This window comes from Vicugna pacos, unplaced genomic scaffold, assembly GCF_048564905.1.
Source record: "Vicugna pacos unplaced genomic scaffold, VicPac4 scaffold_19, whole genome shotgun sequence".
NCBI lineage: Eukaryota > Metazoa > Chordata > Mammalia > Artiodactyla > Camelidae > Vicugna > Vicugna pacos.
In genome coordinates this window covers 30,880,198-30,896,362 of record NW_027328740.1, presented here as the reverse complement: position 1 = coordinate 30,896,362, position 16,165 = coordinate 30,880,198, and the positions used below count along the sequence as shown (strand labels likewise).

The 16,165-nt window shown below is 45.3% G+C and overlaps 3 long non-coding RNA genes across 3 annotated transcripts; all 3 read left to right on the top strand.

Annotated features, from left to right (window-relative positions):
• Positions 1-98: 98 nt before the first annotated feature.
• On the top strand, positions 99-5,067 carry LOC140693075 (uncharacterized). The gene is made up of 3 exons (XR_012068730.1): positions 99-214; positions 3,416-3,488; positions 4,862-5,067. It is a non-coding gene; the product is annotated as an uncharacterized lncRNA (long non-coding RNA).
• A 302-nt stretch (positions 5,068-5,369) lies between these two features.
• On the top strand, positions 5,370-10,356 carry LOC140693083 (uncharacterized). The gene is made up of 3 exons (XR_012068738.1): positions 5,370-5,507; positions 8,709-8,781; positions 10,155-10,356. It is a non-coding gene; the product is annotated as an uncharacterized lncRNA (long non-coding RNA).
• A 362-nt stretch (positions 10,357-10,718) lies between these two features.
• Positions 10,719-15,640, top strand: LOC140693094 (uncharacterized). Its single transcript, XR_012068750.1, has 3 exons — positions 10,719-10,800; positions 14,001-14,073; positions 15,447-15,640. It is a non-coding gene; the product is annotated as an uncharacterized lncRNA (long non-coding RNA).
• The last annotated feature ends 525 nt before the right edge of the window (positions 15,641-16,165 follow it).

Below are 16,165 nucleotides of genomic sequence, written 5' to 3'. Positions count from 1 at the left end.
ACCTAAGCCAAGCTCCACAGAGGGCGGCAGCCCCTCCATCACACTGATCCACCCACAGAACTCTGCCCGGTTACCTAGGATCCAACAGCCACAACAAGCCTCGCGGTACACACCAACATTCCACCTGGAATCCAATCGCTAACTGCCATCCCCAATGGCTGCTGCATCTTGTCAGTGTTGGGGGAGGGGCTGCATCCGACGAGAAGTTCCTAAGGTAAATGTGATTCTACCCACTAGCGTCCCATGGGCCTTTCTTCTTCCCTCTTTCCTTTTGTTCAGATCTCTATGCACAGTACCAATGGAGGGAAGTGTGTCCCTTTTCAGTTGATGGTTTCACACGTCTTTAAACTTTCTAACAGTTCACAGTACACAGAGACCCACTAAAGGAGACTTATGTTCCTATAATATCCGTACACCCGGAATACATATGCGTCGCCTGATTTCTGCTGAAACACCCGCACTCTCAGGACATGGATCCATTGGTTTCATGGGGGCTGAAATTCCAAGAAATGAAACCAACCCCAATGTGCACTTTGCTGTCAGTCTCTTTTGCTCTTAGTACACATTGGCAGAGCTACTTGCCTTTGTTATAGGCTTCTTACAATTCTTCTCTACGTAGCCTAGAATATGGCATTCCTTCATCCTGTTGGAAGACATACAAGTCTACATCACGGACTAGGAATCCATTTGATTCCAAATCGGCATTAGGGTTAGGTCACGATATGTTCTTATGAATCAAAATTTACGAATATGAATGCACGCCTCCGAATACAAGTGTGCTGAGTACATGCAAGCCGCGATAATGGGTCGATGCATGCTGAATGATCCTTGACATCACCTTAAGTATTTTCTTTTGAATAATCATGGTTCCCTTGGTAAATATCAGCCAACTGTACCATTTTGGTGTTTGTTTGTTGGTTTGATTCTTTGTTGGTCTGCTTCTCGCTTGTATTGCAAACACGACAGGCCATGCATCTCTCCTTAAGCTTGAAACAGAGAGTCAAATAAGCTGATTCACTTAAGAGAGTGCTTCCAATCACCTATGATTTCCTGCTTCCCTCTCCCATCTTTAGGGTTTTGATGTCCTCCTTGCCTTCTTCTTGTTTCTTCTTTGCCACTCATGCTCTTCTTGCATTTCCAATAATGGTTTCTTCTTTCCATTTCATCTTGCTGCTTTTCTATTCAGGGTAGATTTCTCAACCATTCTTGTAGGATAAGTTTTGAACTGCTGAATTCTTTTAAGATTTGCCGGTTTGTGGAATTTTCTAGCTCTGCCGTTATTAGGACTGGCGGTCATGTGGCATAGGCTCCCCTAGGTGGCAGCATTTGGCCATTCAGGATATGGTCTGTGTCCTGGCACTCCTCCCTCTCCTGCAATATTGCTGCCGAGATATCAGCTGAATCCCCTCTTGAGGTTCCCTTGTGACTATGTTGTTTCCTCCAGGTGCATTTTAAATCACTGTGATATTCGTGAGCTTTGTTGATTTGAATCATACAGCTGCTGGTAGGTCTATTGGGATTCCACCTCCTTTGGATGCTGTGTAATTCCTGAATTCGCATACATGATTCTTTCTTGGCTTTCAGGAAGTTTCAGTCTGATTTTTCTACAGATAAATTTTCAGACATTTTTTGTTTCCTTATCTCTTGCTTTTCCATCTGGGACCCTTATGAATTCTAGTCTTTCATGCCCTGTCTTAACCCAGGGTTCAACAGCAATGTTTACATTGCTTTGCACTTGCTTTCCTATGTCTGCTTCTGACCGAGGTTTTTCTGATCCCATGTCTTCACAGTCATTCACGCGTCCCTCTGCATTATCTAGTCTGCTTACGACTAAATTTTAGCCCTGATATTATCACATCCATTGAGTTTCCTGATATTTTTTGGCTCGTCTTTAGACTTTCTCTTCCCCTTTTCCGGTATTCTGCCTTATGTGATTCTGAGACACTGTTGTTTTTCAGTGATTTCCTGACCTCCATTTTCAACACATTTTCTGGATAGCGTTTTGCAGTCTAGTTGTTTGAAAGCTTATCTTTTGGGCCTTCAATATCTTTGGAACTGAAAATGGTACTTCCTGTTTCTTTTACTGTACTTCTTCACCTCTACTGCTCAGGTAATATAAGGTATGTAATGTGGACTTCTAGGGCTTTGTTAAGTGAAAATTTTAGACTTTTGGCTCTACGCAATTCCATGGGATTTCTGTGCGGACAATTTCTCCTAGACATTGATGCCATATCGTGTTCCTGTGTGTGTTGTCTGGTATATCTCCAATTGCTGTTGTTGCATTAGTTTTGATGAAAAACCAATACTATTTCGATTTGCATAACTTCATTTTGATAATGCTTATCTCACAATTCTGAAAGTGCGCAGGACACTTCCTCTTGTGGAAATGAAGCTTTTAAAGGTTCTCAGCTCTGCATTCTGCTCTATGTCATTTTGGAGTGTTTCCAAAACAGCAAACTGAGAGTGCGCTTGTGCTTTGTAGTTCCACGGGAATGTCCCAATGAAAGCAGTTCTTCTCAGAGCTTCTCTGTCTACAGAAACACCAGTGGAATGCATATCTATGGATGTCACATATCAGGGCCTGCTGGAATGATCCCGCAGACCTACCTTGGTGTCCTCGGTGCCGTACCGTGCTGGTGCCATCCAAAATGTAGCATCCGCTTTAGGGAGATAATGCTGTAGGTAATGCTTCCTCTTCTAACGCTGTGGACTTGGACCACTCTTCCTTGTCCTCTCATCCTTGTGGCACGGGTGCACGAAGGCAACCACACAGCTGTTGCGCATCCTGTGCCTCAAACCAAACCATAATCCCAGCCCAGGTTATGAATGTAGCAGATCCTAAGGCTTTTCATTCTGATTTCAAAACCAAGGCCCCCTGGATCCCTCAGACCAGATGAACGATATCTCTGATTCAGCCCCACACGTGCTCTATTGGCAAAATGCCCAATTGGTCCCTGGTCCTGCAGATGCACTGGCTGTGGCCATGGGACATATTGGTAATCTCAACCACGTGACCAGTTTTGATGCTTTATCATTGGTACACATTTTGGTTTGCTCTCTTGATTCGACCCACCACATCCCACAATGCACTCCAGATCCCTGAGACTCAGCGTGTGCCATCATTCGTAGCCCTATCCCTCACAGAACGTTGCCTCTGCTACCTCAAATGTGGCAGCTGGGATCTTGGACTCCGAATCAACTGTGGGGATATTTTGCGCTGGTTTCTTTGAGTTCTGTCAGCCAAGCATCTGCTGTGCACTCTTGTAAATCTCAGCACATCACCTTCTATCCCATGTCTCCTGTCCGCTTGAGAGTGTGCGTCCAAGTTAAACAGAGGTTCACCCTTGTTGCTCCATCACCAGGGGTCAGACCCTCACTGGATTCCATTTCCTGCTTTGCCTTCTCCTGCTTCCAGGTGTCCTGAGGCCTCATCCTGTCTTTGGAAGTAACAGACCTCTCTTCGGCAAGTGTCCTGTGCCAAGGGCTGGGTGAGTGGATGTTTCCATTGCTCTGTTCATGGGAGCGAGTGAGTGCAGGTTGCACTTCTTCTCTGCCAACTGGGCATCGATGAATCAACACTATCCAGATACATTTCACAGAAATGTGATATTTGCTTAGCTCTTTGTTTCTATACAGCCGTGGTGGGAGGGATGGTCCGAATACACCTGTTTTGACATTGTGTTGATATCTCATTTGCAGTCTTTAAGAAGTTTAAAAGAATTCATTTACATGTTTTGGGAGTTATACGGAAATGAAGTTATTTTTTAAAACACACTCAATCGACCTAGAAGCCAGACTTGTCAATTTTGGTAACATTTTGTCAGCTCGACGGAAAACCTAGACAGATAGAATGCAAATTGGCAGTCCAAACTGTTAAAGGGTTCATGTCGGCTCTTTACGGTTGAAGCCTCCGAAACCAACAGGAACCATGAAATAACTATTGGAAACTTGAAATAACCCCCAAACTTGGATACACTTGTGCATTGGTGCCCTTTATTCCCAATGACACCTACTGGCCAATATTGGCATTTCAAGGGGTAACATCCCTCTCTAGGAAAATACAAGAGGAAAGAAACCAAATATATACATTTAGGTTTGAATCCAAAAGCACCTAGAGGCATTCTAGCTAGGAGAACCCTGCTGCAATTATGCTAGTCTATGGAGAACCAGGTGTTCTTCTATCAGTGATGAGAACGCTTAATCATCCGATCATGTTGGGTAAAGCCATTTAACGCAACCAAGTCTGCACCCGCATGATATAGTGCCCACGGGGGCTTGACTCAAGTGAAAGACGATCCACATAAGCTGTGTCTTTTATATCATTGGCGACTTTTACAGTACAGTTCTCTTTCTGACTTGTACTATTTACCTATACTGTCTTGAAAAATTGAGGCCTAATACAGATTCAAGTTCAGTCAGATTCCCCTCTCTTACCACACTCCCTTCACCCCAGGGAAGACATAGACACAACATTTGCTGAATCTAGCGGAAGGCCATCGTTTCTAGGTGTGAGCTAAGTATTCAATTCCTATCTATTTCAGCCAAGTTTATTGGACCTTTAAGGAGTTCACTGTTGTTCACAGAGTGTGAAGCTGGAGGAACTCTGATTCTAGGAGGGGCTTGTTTTACTCGTAATGGCTTCATTGCAGCTCAGCTACTGATCCTTCAAAATGGATGCCTGTGTGGAGGGGAGGGAAGGCAATTGCTTGCTAGCTAGGCCCAAACCTGGGAAAAGGCTTACCTGGGCTTGGTGAATTCTGGTCTGAATGGCTTGGGAAGGCCCCTTGGGAAGTGTGGATTCCCATGACCTCTTCCAAGAACAGGAGCGTTTTGATCATCTCTGCCATCTCTTCTCTTGCAGACGTCAGGGACCTTGGACCCGTTCTTGGAGAAGAGAATTGAGGAACTTCCTCAAGTCCACGTTGGCACTCCGTATGTTTCTGCCAGTATCAGCGAGGTTCCATATGTCTCATGAATGTCTTTGGAGCCTGGTATCCTCTACAGCTGTCTCCACGCCAGTATTCTCCATTGTAGCAGAACATCTCTCATCCATGTGTTCGCATCTCTCCTCAATCCGTTCAGCCAGCTTTTCGGCCAGCTTCTCTTCGTGTCTCCCCTAAAGTTGACTTCACCAGGACTGGGCAAGTCTGAAAGTACCTCGGAGCCTCACCAGTAAGCTGATGACAGGCAGATCTTCCACTGTCTGCCCTTTCAGGTTCTGGAAACTGACCTGTGACCTCAGGTCTTTGGGCAGCAGCAGTATCTCGAACTTACACAGCTTCCCGGACCAAACACCTAAGCCAAGCTCCACAGAGGGCGGCAGCCCCTCCATCACACTGATCCACCCACAGAACTCTGCCCGGTTACCTAGGATCCAACAGCCACAACAAGCCTCGCGGTACACACCAACATTCCACCTGGAATCCAACCGCTAACTGCCATCCCCAATGGCTGCTGCATCTTGTCAGTGTTGGGGGAGGGGCTGCATCCGACGAGAAGTTCCTAAGGTAAATGTGATTCTACCCACTAGCGTCCCATGGGCCTTTCTTCTTCCCTCTTTCCTTTTGTTCAGATCTCTATGCACAGTACCAATGGAGGGAAGTGTGTCCCTTTTCAGTTGATGGTTTCACACGTCTTTAAACTTTCTAACAGTTCACAGTACACAGAGACCCACTAAAGGAGACTTATGTTCCTATAATATCCGTACACCCGGAATACATATGCGTCGCCTGATTTCTGCTGAAACACCCGCACTCTCAGGACATGGATCCATTGGTTTCATGGGGGCTGAAATTCCAAGAAATGAAACCAACCCCAATGTGCACTTTGCTGTCAGTCTCTTTTGCTCTTAGTACACTTTGGCAGAGCTACTTGCCTTTGTTATAGGCTTCTTACAATTCTTCTCTACGTAGCCTAGAATATGGCATTCCTTCATCCTGTTGGAAGACATACAAGTCTACATCACGGACTAGGAATCCATTTGATTCCAAATCGGCATTAGGGTTAGGTCACGATATGTTCTTATGAATCAAAATTTACGAATATGAATGCACGCCTCCGAATACAAGTGTGCTGAGTACATGCAAGCCGCGATAATGGGTCGATGCATGCTGAATGATCCTTGACATCACCTTAAGTATTTTCTTTTGAATAATCATGGTTCCCTTGGTAAATATCAGCCAACCGTACCATTTTGGTGTTTGTTTGTTGGTTTGATTCTTTGTTGGTCTGCTTCTCGCTTGTATTGCAAACACGACAGGCCATGCATCTCTCCTTAAGCTTGAAACAGAGAGTCAAATAAGCTGATTCACTTAAGAGAGTGCTTCCAATCACCTATGATTTCCTGCTTCCCTCTCCCATCTTTAGGGTTTTGATGTCCTCCTTGCCTTCTTCTTGTTTCTTCTTTGCCACTCATGCTCTTCTTGCATTTCCAATAATGGTTTCTTCTTTCCATTTCATCTTGCTGCTTTTCTATTCAGGGTAGATTTCTCAACCATTCTTGTAGGATAAGTTTTGAACTGCTGAATTCTTTTAAGATTTGCCGGTTTGTGGAATTTTCTAGCTCTGCCGTTATTAGGACTGGCGGTCATGTGGCATAGGCTCCCCTAGGTGGCAGCATTTGGCCATTCAGGATATGGTCTGTGTCCTGGCACTCCTCCCTCTCCTGCAATATTGCTGCCGAGATATCAGCTGAATCCCCTCTTGAGGTTCCCTTGTGACTATGTTGTTTCCTCCAGGTGCATTGTAAATCACTGTGATATTCGTGAGCTTTGTTGATTTGAATCATACAGCTGCTGGTAGGTCTATTGGGATTCCACCTCCTTTGGATGCTGTGTAATTCCTGAATTCGCATACATGATTCTTTCTTGGCTTTCAGGAAGTTTCAGTCTGATTTTTCTACAGATAAATTTTCAGACATTTTTTGTTTCCTTATCTCTTGCTTTTCCATCTGGGACCCTTATGAATTCTAGTCTTTCATGCCCTGTCTTAACCCAGGGTTCAACAGCAATGTTTACATTGCTTTGCACTTGCTTTCCTATGTCTGCTTCTGACCGAGGTTTTTCTGATCCCATGTCTTCACAGTCATTCACGCGTCCCTCTGCATTATCTAGTCTGCTTACGACTAAATTTTAGCCCTGATATTATCACATCCATTGAGTTTCCTGATATTTTTTGGCTCGTCTTTAGACTTTCTCTTCCCCTTTTCCGGTATTCTGCCTTATGTGATTCTGAGACACTGTTGTTTTTCAGTGATTTCCTGACCTCCATTTTCAACACATGGTCTGGATAGCGTTTTGCAGTCTAGTTGTTTGAAAGCTTATCTTTTGGGCCTTCAATATCTTTGGAACTGAAAATGGTACTTCCTGTTTCTTTTACTGTACTTCTTCACCTCTACTGCTCAGGTAATATCAGGTATGTAATGTGGACTTCTAGGGCTTTGTTAAGTGAAAATTTTAGACTTTTGGCTCTACGCAATTCCATGGGATTTCTGTGCGGACAATTTCTCCTAGACATTGATGCCATATCGTGTTCCTGTGTGTGTTGTCTGGTATATCTCCAATTGCTGTTGTTGCATTAGTTTTGATGAAAAACCAATACTATTTCGATTTGCATAACTTCATTTTGATAATGCTTATCTCACAATTCTGAAAGTGCGCAGGACACTTCCTCTTGTGGAAATGAAGCTTTTAAAGGTTCTCAGCTCTGCATTCTGCTCTATGTCATTTTGGAGTGTTTCCAAAACAGCAAACTGAGAGTGCGCTTGTGCTTTGTAGTTCCACGGGAATGTCCCAATGAAAGCAGTTCTTCTCAGAGCTTCTCTGTCTACAGAAACACCAGTGGAATGCATATCTATGGATGTCACATATCAGGGCCTGCTGGAATGATCCCGCAGACCTACCTTGGTGTCCTCGGTGCCGTACCGTGCTGGTGCCATCCAAAATGTAGCATCCGCTTTAGGGAGATAATGCTGTAGGTAATGCTTCCTCTTCTAACGCTGTGGACTTGGACCACTCTTCCTTGTCCTCTCATCCTTGTGGCACGGGTGCACGAAGGCAACCACACAGCTGTTGCGCATCCTGTGCCTCAAACCAAACCATAATCCCAGCCCAGGTTATGAATGTAGCAGATCCTAAGTCTTTTCATTCTGATTTCAAAACCAAGGCCCCCTGGATCCCTCAGACCAGATGAACGATATCTCTGATTCAGCCCCACACGTGCTCTATTGGCAAAATGCCCAATTGGTCCCTGGTCCTGCAGATGCACTGGCTGTGGCCATGGGACATATTGGTAATCTCAACCACGTGACCAGTTTTGATGCTTTATCATTGGTACACATTTTGGTTTGCTCTCTTGATTCGACCCACCACATCCCACAATGCACTCCAGATCCCTGAGACTCAGCGTGTGCCATCATTCGTAGCCCTATCCCTCACAGAACGTTGCCTCTGCTACCTCAAATGTGGCAGCTGGGATCTTGGACTCCGAATCAACTGTGGGGATATTTTGCGCTGGTTTCTTTGAGTTCTGTCAGCCAAGCATCTGCTGTGCACTCTTGTAAATCTCAGCACATCACCTTCTATCCCATGTCTCCTGTCCGCTTGAGAGTGTGCGTCCATGTTAAACAGAGTTTCACCCTTGTTGCTCCATCACCAGGGGTCAGACCCTCACTGGATTCCATTTCCTGCTTTGCCTTCTCCTGCTTCCAGGTGTCCTGAGGCCTCATCCTGTCTTTGGAAGTAACAGACCTCTCTTCGGCAAGTGTCCTGTGCCAAGGGCTGGGTGAGTGGATGTTTCCATTGCTCTGTTCATGGGAGCGAGTGAGTGCAGGTTGCACTTCTTCTCTGCCAACTGGGCATCGATGAATCAACACTATCCAGATACATTTCACAGAAATGTGATATTTGCTTAGCTCTTTGTTTCTATACAGCCGTGGTGGGAGGGATGGTCCGAATACACCTGTTTTGACATTGTGTTGATATCTCATTTGCAGTCTTTAAGAAGTTTAAAAGAATTCATTTACATGTTTTGGGAGTTATACGGAAATGAAGTTATTTTTTGAAACACACTCAATCGACCTAGAAGCCAGACTTGTCAATTTTGGTAACATTTTGTCAGCTCGACGGAAAACCTAGACAGATAGAATGCAAATTGGCAGTCCAAACTGTTAAAGGGTTCATGTCGGCTCTTTACGGTTGAAGCCTCCGAAACCAACAGGAACCATGAAATAACTATTGGAAACTTGAAATAACCCCCAAACTTGGATACACTTGTGCATTGGTGCCCTTTACTCCCAATGACACCTACTGGCCAATATTGGCATTTCAAGGGGTAACATCCCTCTCTAGGAAAATACAAGAGGAAAGAAACCAAATATATACATTTAGGTTTGAATCCAAAAGCACCTAGAGGCATTCTAGCTAGGAGAACCCTGCTGCAATTATGTTAGTCTATGGAGAACCAGGTGTTCTTCTATCAGTGATGAGAACGCTTAATCATCCGATCATGTTGGGTAAAGCCATTTAACGCAACCAAGTCTGCACCCGCATGATATAGTGCCCACGGGGGCTTGACTCAAGTGAAAGACGATCCACATAAGCTGTGTCTTTTATATCATTGGCGACTTTTACAGTACAGTTCTCTTTCTGACTTGTACTATTTACCTATACTGTCTTGAAAAATTGAGGCCTAATACAGATTCAAGTTCAGTCAGATTCCCCTCTCTTACCACACTCCCTTCACCCCAGGGAAGACATAAGCACAACATTTGCTGAATCTAGCGGAAGGCCATCGTTTCTAGGTGTGAGCTAAGTATTCAATTCCTATCTATTTCAGCCAAGTTTATTGGACCTTTAAGGAGTTCACTGTTGTTCACAGAGTGTGAAGCTGGAGGAACTCTGATTCTAGGAGGGGCTTGTTTTACTCGTAATGGCTTCATTGCAGCTCAGCTACTGATCCTTCAAAATGGATGCCTGTGTGGAGGGGAGGGAAGGCAATTGCTTGCTAGCTAGGCCCAAACCTGGGAAAAGGCTTACCTGGGCTTGGTGAATTCTGGTCTGAATGGCTTGGGAAGGCCCCTTGGGAAGTGTGGATTCCCATGACCTCTTCCAAGAACAGGAGCGTTTTGATCATCTCTGCCATCTCTTCTCTTGCAGACGTCAGGGACCTTGGACCCGTTCTTGGAGAAGAGAATTGAGGAACTTCCTCAAGTCCACGTTGGCGCTCCGTATGTTTCTGCCAGTATCAGCGAGGTTCAATATGTCTCATGAATGTCTTTGGAGCCTGGTATCCTCTACAGCTGTCTCCACGCCAGTATTCTCCATTGTAGCAGAACATCTCTCATCCATGTGTTCGCATCTCTCCTCAATCCGTTCAGCCAGCTTTTCGGCCAGCTTCTCTTCGTGTCTCCCCTAAAGTTGACTTCACCAGGACTGGGCAAGTCTGAAAGTACCTCGGAGCCTCACCAGTAAGCTGATGACAGGCAGATCTTCCACTGTCTGCCCTTTCAGGTTCTGGAAACTGACCTGTGACCTCAGGTCTTTGGGCAGCAGCAGTATCTCGAACTTACACAGCTTCCCGGACCAAACACCTAAGCCAAGCTCCACAGAGGGCGGCAGCCCCTCCATCACACTGATCCACCCACAGAACTCTGCCCGGTTACCTAGGATCCAACAGCCACAACAAGCCTCGCGGTACACACCAACATTCCACCTGGAATCCAACCGCTAACTGCCATCCCCAATGGCTGCTGCATCTTGTCAGTGTTGGGGGAGGGGCTGCATCCGACGAGAAGTTCCTAAGGTAAATGTGATTCTACCCACTAGCGTCCCATGGGCCTTTCTTCTTCCCTCTTTCCTTTTGTTCAGATCTCTATGCACAGTACCAATGGAGGGAAGTGTGTCCCTTTTCAGTTGATGGTTTCACACGTCTTTAAACTTTCTAACAGTTCACAGTACACAGAGACCCACTAAAGGAGACTTATGTTCCTATAATATCCGTACACCCGGAATACATATGCGTCGCCTGATTTCTGCTGAAACACCCGCACTCTCAGGACATGGATCCATTGGTTTCATGGGGGCTGAAATTCCAAGAAATGAAACCAACCCCAATGTGCACTTTGCTGTCAGTCTCTTTTGCTCTTAGTACACTTTGGCAGAGCTACTTGCCTTTGTTATAGGCTTCTTACAATTCTTCTCTACGTAGCCTAGAATATGGCATTCCTTCATCCTGTTGGAAGACATACAAGTCTACATCACGGACTAGGAATCCATTTGATTCCAAATCGGCATTAGGGTTAGGTCACGATATGTTCTTATGAATCAAAATTTACGAATATGAATGCACGCCTCCGAATACAAGTGTGCTGAGTACATGCAAGCCGCGATAATGGGTCGATGCATGCTGAATGATCCTTGACATCACCTTAAGTATTTTCTTTTGAATAATCATGGTTCCCTTGGTAAATATCAGCCAACCGTACCATTTTGGTGTTTGCTTGTTGGTTTGATTCTTTGTTGGTCTGCTTCTCGCTTGTATTGCAAACACGACAGGCCATGCATCTCTCCTTAAGCTTGAAACAGAGAGTCAAGTAAGCTGATTCACTTAAGAGAGTGCTTCCAATCACCTATGATTTCCTGCTTCCCTCTCCCATCTTTAGGGTTTTGATGTCCTCCTTGCCTTCTTCTTGTTTCTTCTTTGCCACTCATGCTCTTCTTGCATTTCCAATAATGGTTTCTTCTTTCCATTTCATCTTGCTGCTTTTCTATTCAGGGTAGATTTCTCAACCATTCTTGTAGGATAAGTTTTGAACTGCTGAAATCTTTTAAGATTTGCCGGTTTGTGGAATTTTCTAGCTCTGCCGTTATTAGGACTGGCGGTCATGTGGCATAGGCTCCCCTAGGTGGCAGCATTTGGCCATTCAGGATATGGTCTGTGTCCTGGCACTCCTCCCTCTCCTGCAATATTGCTGCCGAGATATCAGCTGAATCCCCTCTTGAGGTTCCCTTGTGACTATGTTGTTTCCTCCAGGTGCATTTTAAATCACTGTGATATTCGTGAGCTTTGTTGATTTGAATCATACAGCTGCTGGTAGGTCTATTGGGATTCCACCTCCTTTGGATGCTGTGTAATTCCTGAATTCGCATACATGATTCTTTCTTGGCTTTCAGGAAGTTTCAGTCTGATTTTTCTACAGATAAATTTTCAGACATTTTTTGTTTCCTTATCTCTTGCTTTTCCATCTGGGACCCTTATGAATTCTAGTCTTTCATGCCCTGTCTTAACCCAGGGTTCAACAGCAATGTTTACATTGCTTTGCACTTGCTTTCCTATGTCTGCTTCTGACCGAGGTTTTTCTGATCCCATGTCTTCACAGTCATTCACGCGTCCCTCTGCATTATCTAGTCTGCTTACGACTAAATTTTAGCCCTGATATTATCACATCCATTGAGTTTCCTGATATTTTTTGGCTCGTCTTTAGACTTTCTCTTCCCCTTTTCCGGTATTCTGCCTTATGTGATTCTGAGACACTGTTGTTTTTCAGTGATTTCCTGACCTCCATTTTCAACACATGGTCTGGATAGCGTTTTGCAGTCTAGTTGTTTGAAAGCTTATCTTTTGGGCCTTCAATATCTTTGGAACTGAAAATGGTACTTCCTGTTTCTTTTACTGTACTTCTTCACCTCTACTGCTCAGGTAATATCAGGTATGTAATGTGGACTTCTAGGGCTTTGTTAAGTGAAAATTTTAGACTTTTGGCTCTACGCAATTCCATGGGATTTCTGTGCGGACAATTTCTCCTAGACATTGATGCCATATCGTGTTCCTGTGTGTGTTGTCTGGTATATCTCCAATTGCTGTTGTTGCATTAGTTTTGATGAAAAACCAATACTATTTCGATTTGCATAACTTCATTTTGATAATGCTTATCTCACAATTCTGAAAGTGCGCAGGACACTTCCTCTTGTGGAAATGAAGCTTTTAAAGGTTCTCAGCTCTGCATTCTGCTCTATGTCATTTTGGAGTGTTTCCAAAACAGCAAACTGAGAGTGCGCTTGTGCTTTGTAGTTCCACGGGAATGTGCCAATGAAAGCAGTTCTTCTCAGAGCTTCTCTGTCTACAGAAGCAACAGTGGAAGCATATCTATGGATGTCACATATCAGGGCCTGCTGGAATGATCCCGCACACCTACCTTGGTGTCCTCGGTGCCGTACCGTGCTGGTGCCATCCAAAATGTAGCATCCGCTTTAGGGAGATAATGCTGTAGGTAATGCTTCCTCTTCTAACGCTGTGGACTTGGACCACTCTTCCTTGTCCTCTCATCCTTGTGGCACGGGTGCACGAAGGCAACCACACAGCTGTTGCGCATCCTGTGCCTCAAACCAAACCATAATCCCAGCCCAGGTTATGAATGTAGCAGATCCTAAGGCTTTTCATTCTGATTTCAAAACCAAGGCCCCCTGGATCCCTCAGACCAGATGAACGATATCTCTGATTCAGCCCCACACGTGCTCTATTGGCAAAATGCCCAATTGGTCCCTGGTCCTGCAGATGCACTGGGTGTGGCCATGGGACATATTGGTAATCTCAACCACGTGACCAGTTTTGATGCTTTATCATTGGTACACATTTTGGTTTGCTCTCTTGATTCGACCCACCACATCCCACAATGCACTCCAGATCCCTGAGACTCAGCGTGTGCCATCATTCGTAGCCCTATCCCTCACAGAACGTTGCCTCTGCTACCTCAAATGTGGCAGCTGGGATCTTGGACTCCGAATCAACTGTGGGGATATTTTGCGCTGGTTTCTTTGAGTTCTGTCAGCCAAGCATCTGCTGTGCACTCTTGTAAATCTCAGCACATCACCTTCTATCCCATGTCTCCTGTCCGCTTGAGAGTGTGCGTCCAAGTTAAACAGAGGTTCACCCTTGTTGCTCCATCACTAGGGGTCAGACCCTCACTGGATTCCATTTCCTGCTTTGCCTTCTCCTGCTTCCAGGTGTCCTGAGGCCTCATCCTGTCTTTGGAAGTAACAGACCTCTCTTCGGCAAGTGTCCTGTGCCAAGGGCTGGGTGAGTGGATGTTTCCATTGCTCTGTTCATGGGAGCGAGTGAGTGCAGGTTGCACTTCTTCTCTGCCAACTGGGCATCGATGAATCAACACTATCCAGATACATTTCACAGAAATGTGATATTTGCTTAGCTCTTTGTTTCTATACAGCCGTGGTGGGAGGGATGGTCCGAATACACCTGTTTTGACATTGTGTTGATATCTCATTTGCAGTCTTTAAGAAGTTTAAAAGAATTCATTTACATGTTTTGGGAGTTATACGGAAATGAAGTTATTTTTTGAAACACACTCAATCGACCTAGAAGCCAGACTTGTCAATTTTGGTAACATTTTGTCAGCTCGACGGAAAACCTAGACAGATAGAATGCAAATTGGCAGTCCAAACTGTTAAAGGGTTCATGTCGGCTCTTTACGGTTGAAGCCTCCGAAACCAACAGGAACCATGAAATAACTATTGGAAACTTGAAATAACCCCCAAACTTGGATACACTTGTGCATTGGTGCCCTTTACTCCCAATGACACCTACTGGCCAATATTGGCATTTCAAGGGGTAACATCCCTCTCTAGGAAAATACAAGAGGAAAGAAACCAAATATATACATTTAGGTTTGAATCCAAAAGCACCTAGAGGCATTCTAGCTAGGAGAACCCTGCTGCAATTATGCTAGTCTATGGAGAACCAGGTGTTCTTCTATCAGTGATGAGAACGCTTAATCATCCGATCATGTTGGGTAAAGCCATTTAACGCAACCAAGTCTGCACCCGCATGATATAGTGCCCACGGGGGCTTGACTCAAGTGAAAGACGATCCACATAAGCTGTGTCTTTTATATCATTGGCGACTTTTACAGTACAGTTCTCTTTCTGACTTGTACTATTTACCTATACTGTCTTGAAAAATTGAGGCCTAATACAGATTCAAGTTCAGTCAGATTCCCCTCTCTTACCACACTCCCTTCACCCCAGGGAAGACATAAGCACAACATTTGCTGAATCTAGCGGAAGGCCATCGTTTCTAGGTGTGAGCTAAGTATTCAATTCCTATCTATTTCAGCCAAGTTTATTGGACCTTTAAGGAGTTCACTGTTGTTCACAGAGTGTGAAGCTGGAGGAACTCTGATTCTAGGAGGGGCTTGTTTTACTCGTAATGGCTTCATTGCAGCTCAGCTACTGATCCTTCAAAATGGATGCCTGTGTGGAGGGGAGGGAAGGCAAGTGCTTGCTAGCTAGGCCCAAACCTGGGAAAAGGCTTACCTGGGCTTGGTGAATTCTGGTCTGAATGGCTTGGGAAGGCCCCTTGGGAAGTGTGGATTCCCATGACCTCTTCCAAGAACAGGAGCGTTTTGATCATCTCTGCCATCTCTTCTCTTGCAGACGTCAGGGACCTTGGACCCGTTCTTGGAGAAGAGAATTGAGGAACTTCCTCAAGTCCACGTTGGCACTCCGTATGTTTCTGCCAGTATCAGCGAGGTTCAATATGTCTCATGAATGTCTTTGGAGCCTGGTATCCTCTACAGCTGTCTCCACGCCAGTATTCTCCATTGTAGCAGAACATCTCTCATCCATGTGTTCGCATCTCTCCTCAATCCGTTCAGCCAGCTTTTCGGCCAGCTTCTCTTCGTGTCTCCCCTAAAGTTGACTTCACCAGGACTGGGCAAGTCTGAAAGTACCTCGGAGCCTCACCAGTAAGCTGATGACAGGCAGATCTTCCACTGTCTGCCCTTTCAGGTTCTGGAAACTGACCTGTGACCTCAGGTCTTTGGGCAGCAGCAGTATCTCGAACTTACACAGCTTCCCGGACCAAACACCTAAGCCAAGCTCCACAGAGGGCGGCAGCCCCTCCATCACACTGATCCACCCACAGAACTCTGCCCGGTTACCTAGGATCCAACAGCCACAACAAGCCTCGCGGTACACACCAACATTCCACCTGGAATCCAACCGCTAACTGCCATCCCCAATGGCTGCTGCATCTTGTCAGTGTTGGGGGAGGGGCTGCATCCGACGAGAGGTTCCTAAGGTAAATGTGATTCTACCCACTAGCGTCCCATGGGCCTTTCTTCTTCCCTCTTTCCTTTTGTTCAGATCTCTAT